This window comes from Schistocerca serialis, chromosome 1 (genome assembly GCF_023864345.2).
Source record: "Schistocerca serialis cubense isolate TAMUIC-IGC-003099 chromosome 1, iqSchSeri2.2, whole genome shotgun sequence".
Taxonomy (NCBI): domain Eukaryota; kingdom Metazoa; phylum Arthropoda; class Insecta; order Orthoptera; family Acrididae; genus Schistocerca; species Schistocerca serialis.
This window is the reverse complement of record NC_064638.1, coordinates 658835747-658842288: the sequence shown is the minus strand read 5'-3', so window position 1 is coordinate 658842288 and position 6542 is coordinate 658835747. Positions and strand designations below refer to the sequence as shown.

The following is a 6542-nucleotide window of genomic DNA, read 5'->3' as shown; positions in this document are numbered from 1 at the left end:
AAAACTTATCTCTATTTTAAAACTGCTTTCAAATCTAAGTACTGGATCGACGGCGCACAAAAGAAATTACAACTAGAGTTTTTAGTTTCAAAATCATACAGTAGTAACTCATAAAATGGCTATAGAGTTTTCGCAGAATGGCACATTTACAAGGTGAAGTACAAAGACCAACGGTTGTTACATTGCTCCCTGTAGGCCACACGCGGCCCGTTGAAAGCAACCTTGCGGCCCGCGGTTCTGAGCCTTATTTTATAGTAAGATGCATATAGCGGACAGTAGCCGAATCCGAAACCGTCAACTGACGTTAAGAGCGTCTTAAGAGTGACGTTTTCTTTCTCAGTAGAGAGATCGAAATATGTTTAATTTTTACTGACGTCGGTAAAGTCGGCCGTGAGCTAAGTGAAGTTGCGTTCTTACCTCAGGGAGAGACTGGTAAGTAGCACAGCCACTGCCGAGTTACAGAATTTTTGTCTTCTAGTACTGAAGACGCACGAGCATGAGCGATTTGTACCGATCAGTGGTGCGGAATAAATTTTGATACGGAAGTAACATGCGAACTACAAAAACGGCCATCTTTAAATGTGATACACATGTGAAGAAAAATTCGTTCACTCGGACCTCACTGAGCGATTTCTAACATACTACCAATACAAAAAATGTCTCTCGTCCTGCGCGTATTTGCGGCAGTAAATGGAAGTTAAAGACTGACAGCCTGGCAACACTGTAATCACATGTACGGTAACTACATCTGTCAGTATATGAGAATTGAGCTGTGCAGTTAGTGAAGTGAACAAGTTTTTGGTTAGCATGCTTGCATGCTGGGTCGAAGCGTATTTGTTTTTATTTTCCAATTTCATTCTGCTTTATAATACTGTAATATATAACGGCCCAACAATACTGAAATGATATACCTAACCTACTGATGGTTTACAAAATGTAATTTTTCTTTGGCGAGTAAAAAATATGTAATTTTTTGGGAGGGTTTTGTACAAATTGCTGGTAAGTGTTATCGGGGATTTTTTTCCTTTCTTAACCACATCTGGGGAGGGTTTCTAAATTTCCCTTGGAAAAGTAGCTGTGCCAACGGCCTTGCCGCATCGGTAACACCGGTTCCCGTCAGATCGCCGAAGTTAAACGCTGTCGGGCTGGGCTAGCACTTGGATGGGTGACCATCCAGGATACCGGGCGCTGTTGGCAAGCGGGGTGCACTCACCCCTTGTGAGGCAAACTGAGGAGCTACTTGATAGAGAAGTAGCGGCTCCGGTCTCGTAAACTGACACACGGCCGGGAGAGCGGTGTTCTGACCATATGCCCCTCTATATCTGTATCCGGTGACGCCTGTGGGCTGAGGATGACACGGCGGCCGATCGGTGCCGCTGGGCCTTCCAAGGTCTGTGGGACGGATAGAGTTTACGGTAGCTGTAGGCTGAATAAGCTTTATAGGGAAATATATTGTATCTTGTTTCTTACATAGTTGTTTTTAAGCAGAAATCACTCCCATTCTACAGAAAGGAGAAATTATCATTGTACGATCTTAATTCCGTAACCTTAAATGTCTTTTTCTTCCGTTTCTCTTCGGAAATATAGCTAGGTAACTGCACTACACTACATTCTATGGTAGGGGATAGAGACCACTTCTGGTGTCCGTTTTGAAGAAGAACACTCTTCTCTGACCTGCTACGGAAGAACCACCCCCCTCTTCCCCCCCCCCCCCCCCACCCCTCCCCCCCCTAGGAAGGAAGTCTGGGGTGTATGGTGGGAGTGTGCCAGTCTCTGGGGTCTACCATTTGTCTTTCTTAGGACCTTACACTTCTAATTCTCCTTTTTCCTATCTTTCTTCCCCTAATATGGTGCAAGTCCTATCCTCCCTCTGTCCATCTGCAATATTTTAACTGCGCGAACATGTCCTTTATCTTTTCTATATAACCTGTGATAATAACCCTAGCTGAAGATAGCTGCAGGTAGCACTGCAGTAGAAAGTTTCCAGCCCTTGTAATGTGATTTTTAATTGGTAATTACACAGCATATGAATCGGCACCATGATAAGTTTGGAAAGATAGTCTTTGATTTATTGCACTAGTCTTAAATGCAGACATCTTAATATTGGGTTCAAATGGTTCAAATGGTTCTGAGTACTATGGGACTCAACTGCTGTGATCATAAGTCCCCTAGAACTTAGAACCACTTAAACCTAACTAACCTAAGGACATCACACACATCCATGCCCGAGGCAGGATTCGAACCTGCGACCGTAGCGGTCGTGCGGTTCCAGACTGTAGCGCCTTTAACCGCTCGGCCACTCCGGCCGGCCTTAATATTGGGACGAAGCACTTTAACAACCATTATAGATCTCTCAAAGGCGAATATGAAAAGCGAATTATCAATTATTGTATGGAATTGCTGTATTTCATGGGGCAAACGAGCTGTTTTATCTGCTTTCTTAATTACCTATAGTCTATGGTAAAATGCTCTGATACTAAAATGACTTTATAGAGATATGTTTTTGTACATAAAACATACAGGTTTATGTTGATCTCAGAAAGGCCACAAAAAGAGATGTTGGATGACAGCATAACAGTTGTAATGCAGATAACTGAAGTTGTTTCCAGGTTAAGGAATTATTTCTTAAATTTGGTTAAGGTAGTCTGACGCTTGTTCATTTATATGTGGTGGCAGGGGAGAGGGTAAGAGATTTTCTGTATTTTATTGATACTAATTTTACCAAAAACCATTTGATAAATAGGTTAATCCCATAATAGCTTAATGTATAAATAAACAAGAGTAGATAGTTCTGGGTATATGCAGAAAGGTCGTTTCGAGGGTGAGAATTAACTTCATTATGTATGAAGAACATAGCACTGTGCTTGACGTCATCGTAAACAGAGGAAAGAGACTTTCGAGCCCTACACGGCTTCACGGCTGCAAGGAATACAAACGACCCGATCGCGATATATTGCAATAATGTCAATATATATACATATATATCGAATCTTTTTGGAAACAGCATCTTTTGTTTAGTTCGTTGAATACCAAAGTCTGAACTAAATGTCAACCCCAAATAAAGACGCATGCTAATGATTAATCTCTTGTCCGATGTACTGTCAATGTATAAGAAATTCTGATTGTAAGTCCAAGTTGTCGAAATACTGATTTAGTAGACGGTGGCATTGAATCAAGAATATTTCACCTAGTCCAGAGTTCGACAGTTACTACAGAACATGTATAATTTATTAATAACTAACATATTGACTGAACTCTCCCACCTTGATATTACTGCTGATCATTAGGCGTGACTCAGTAAATAAAATTTGAATATCTGTGAAGTATGCATTCAGATACGCCGAACAAAATTTTTGCCGCTAACATATGGAGCTTCCAAAGAAACATCACTTTGCCTTACTTATGAAAAGTAAGTGTTCCTCCTTTCGATTTGCGTTTGTAGCAGCCACTGTTATTCACCACATTTGATACTAATAAATAAATCCGTAAAAAACAACAAATACGTATAATGTTGAAGTTTCGGTCTTATAGTATTACTGTAAAAGGTGAACAAACTGGGTTATGCTGTGCTGAAATCATGTGAAAATACTGGTTTGAAGTTGGAGATGTGTGCAGTACTCTACGCTAATTCCTTAGGTATTCCTTCTGTATGATCAGGAGTTGGATAACAAAGCTATAATTGTGCTAGAGGACTTAGCGCCGAAACCAAGTTGCATTCTAATATTGAAGATCTTTGAGGTTTACTTTGTCAAGGACCTATGCTAACTCTGCAGACTGAATCACTAGCAGCATGAACATCTCTGTTTCGTAGGCTATGCTCTATCCATAAGCGATCATGGAGTTGTGAACAGTTCCGCCAGTGACTGTGCAGGACTCATTTTCACTGAGGATTTTAACCATCGTGGGTTTGAGGCACTGCCATCTACTACAGCAGGCTGAGATCTACTTAGGTTTCGTTGTTTTGGCATGAAAGACATGTCTCTATGAATAGAACAATCAAATCCACCAGTATCGTCGATACAGTGATACGTACCTTGATTATTTTTATCCAAGATGGCAGGTTCGAGGGAGCACATTTCTGATTTGAGATGACCGGTACAAACAAAAACTATGAATAATATTTGATTGCTACAATTCACCAAAAAACGAAAGCCAACTGTTACACTTCGACATGGCGTCGTCAATATCATGACAACACTATTTATTAGAATCAAGTAATCTGAAGCAGTTGTTCCCGTCCTCACAGATTGACGTCTGTTCGCATGCAAATCGTGTTTATAATAATCTAGCAAACCCGGCAATATTACGCAATTGGTAGACATCAAAGGGAATTGGATGTGCGTCATAATCTCTTTGTCCGCCATCTCTCCGTCCATCTCTTTTTCCCTCTCTTTCTGTCTATCTACTCCTCCTCCTCCCTCTCTTTATTCTCCCTCCTCATGTCAATTTCTTGCCCCCCACCCCCCTCTTGCTGACGACACTCCCATCCATATCTGCATCCAATGAGCCTGTCGGCAGCGGATGACACAGCCATCGTTTGAGGACGGAGGAGTATCTCTCCACCTCCTCTTCACCCTATTCACGTTAATCGGGAACTGAAGTCGCTAAAATGAACGGGTAAATCGGTTTGAATCATTGGTATGTGAGGTATGAGACAGACCTCATCAACGGCTGAATCTGTGAGGATAGCAGCTTCAGTGGCAGTAGGACTACAAAGTTTTGGACGATTCAGATTCCGTAATCCTGTTTTAATCATAAGTTGATAAGCCATAAATGCAACTTCCCTGTTTGCGGTTAAAAACGAGTCCGAGAAAAAAGAAAAAAGGACGATGTTGTGTAGGCTATACAATTTAAAATTATCTGTAAGAGAAAGAATATATTTGGGAGAAACAATTTGTCTAATTTTTTAAATGCCCTGATGTCATAGTTGAAACTGACTGTACATTTTCACAGCACAGAATTTTTGGTTTTAACAGGACACTTGATCATATTCATTTAAAAATATATATAGCTTATATCGGTCTGAGTGTTTATCCTGGTATTGTGTAACAATTTGAAGGAAAACGGTCAAGAATTTTTCGAGATTTTAGATAAGAAAGATTATCCGTTACACATACACACACACACACACACACACACACACACACACACACGCGCGCGCGCGCGCGCGCACTCACACGCAACCCGCTCCCCCCCCCCCCCCCACACACACACACACACAAACACACACTTCAAAAACGTGCTACTATATCCGTTAAAATGTTTATTATTGCGTAAAATATTCGAAGGAAATCGGTCACGAACGTTTCGAGAATTTTGCTAACAATGTTTCTCCATTATACATTATGTATATACAGTGCGTGATTTGTGACGGTACGCACCGGTGCGCCGTTTTGGTACCTCTGACGAAATAAAAACTCTAAAATAACGTTTTAAGACCTCTAAATTAAAAAAAAAACCAGAAATTCACAATATGTTTGAAAGTATGTAGCTTAAGTCCGTACGCATTTTTACAACAATATTATCAAATATCTGAAACTAAGCAGTCAAAAACTTCTCGAAATTTTGCTGAAAACATTTCCTTATCTATACGCACGATTGTTCATCATAGCCGGCCGGCGTCGCCGAGCGGTTCTAGGCGCTACAATCTGGAACCGCGTGACCGCTACGGTCGCAGGTTTGAATCCTGCCTCGGGCACGGATGTGTGTGTGATGTCCTTAGGTTAGTTAGGTTTAAGTAGCTCTAAGTTATAGGGGACTGATGACCTCAGAAGTTAAAGTCCCATAGTGGTCAGCCATTTGAACCATTTTTTCGGTTCATTATATAATCATGAAAAAATTTGGCAACAACTTGTCTAGATTTTTGCTAACGACGTTTCCCAATTCAGTATTATATAGCGTACGTCCGCAGTTTTTGGTAACAACCTTTCCTCATTATGTATTACTAGCGAACCCGGCAACGCTTCGCAAATGCTAAATACGAGGTTTGGAACTTAAATAGAGGCAACTATTTATTCACAACCGATACAAAAGACTTACATGTTTGCACCAGTTACTGTCCTTCAAAGTAGTCACCAGCGTTGCGTAGAACCCTTTGCTAGCGATGTGGAAGGCATATACCACTAGCAGTGCCTGTTCTGTTGATGGTGTGAATGGAGCGGTCTACTGCCTGTCGAATCTCTAGAACAGAAGATGCCACATCGCTGGCAACGGGTTCTACATAACGCTGATGACTACTTTGAAGGACAGTAAAAGGGGCAAACATGTAACTCTTTTGTATCGTTTGTGAATAAATATTAGCCACTATTTAAGTTCCAACCCTCGTATTTATGGGAAATGAACTGTTTGCCGGACCGAGATTCGAACTCACGACCTTTGCCTTTCGTCGACGAGTGCTCTACAACCTGTGTGGAGCAAGAGCCCCGAGTTCGAGCCTCGGTCCAGCACACAGTTATAATCTCCCGGAAGTTTCGTATCAGTGCAATGGCGTGCACAGTTCGGCCTGAGCCAGCGAGGTGTGCGCATCGCTGAGCTTTCTTGGC

General features: G+C 41.6%; 1 pseudogene; it reads left to right on the top strand.

The window, feature by feature from the left end:
- Nucleotides 1–1079: 1079 nt before the first annotated feature.
- LOC126427970 (5S ribosomal RNA) lies at nucleotides 1080–1197 on the top strand (annotated as a pseudogene).
- Nucleotides 1198–6542: the final 5345 nt, after the last annotated feature.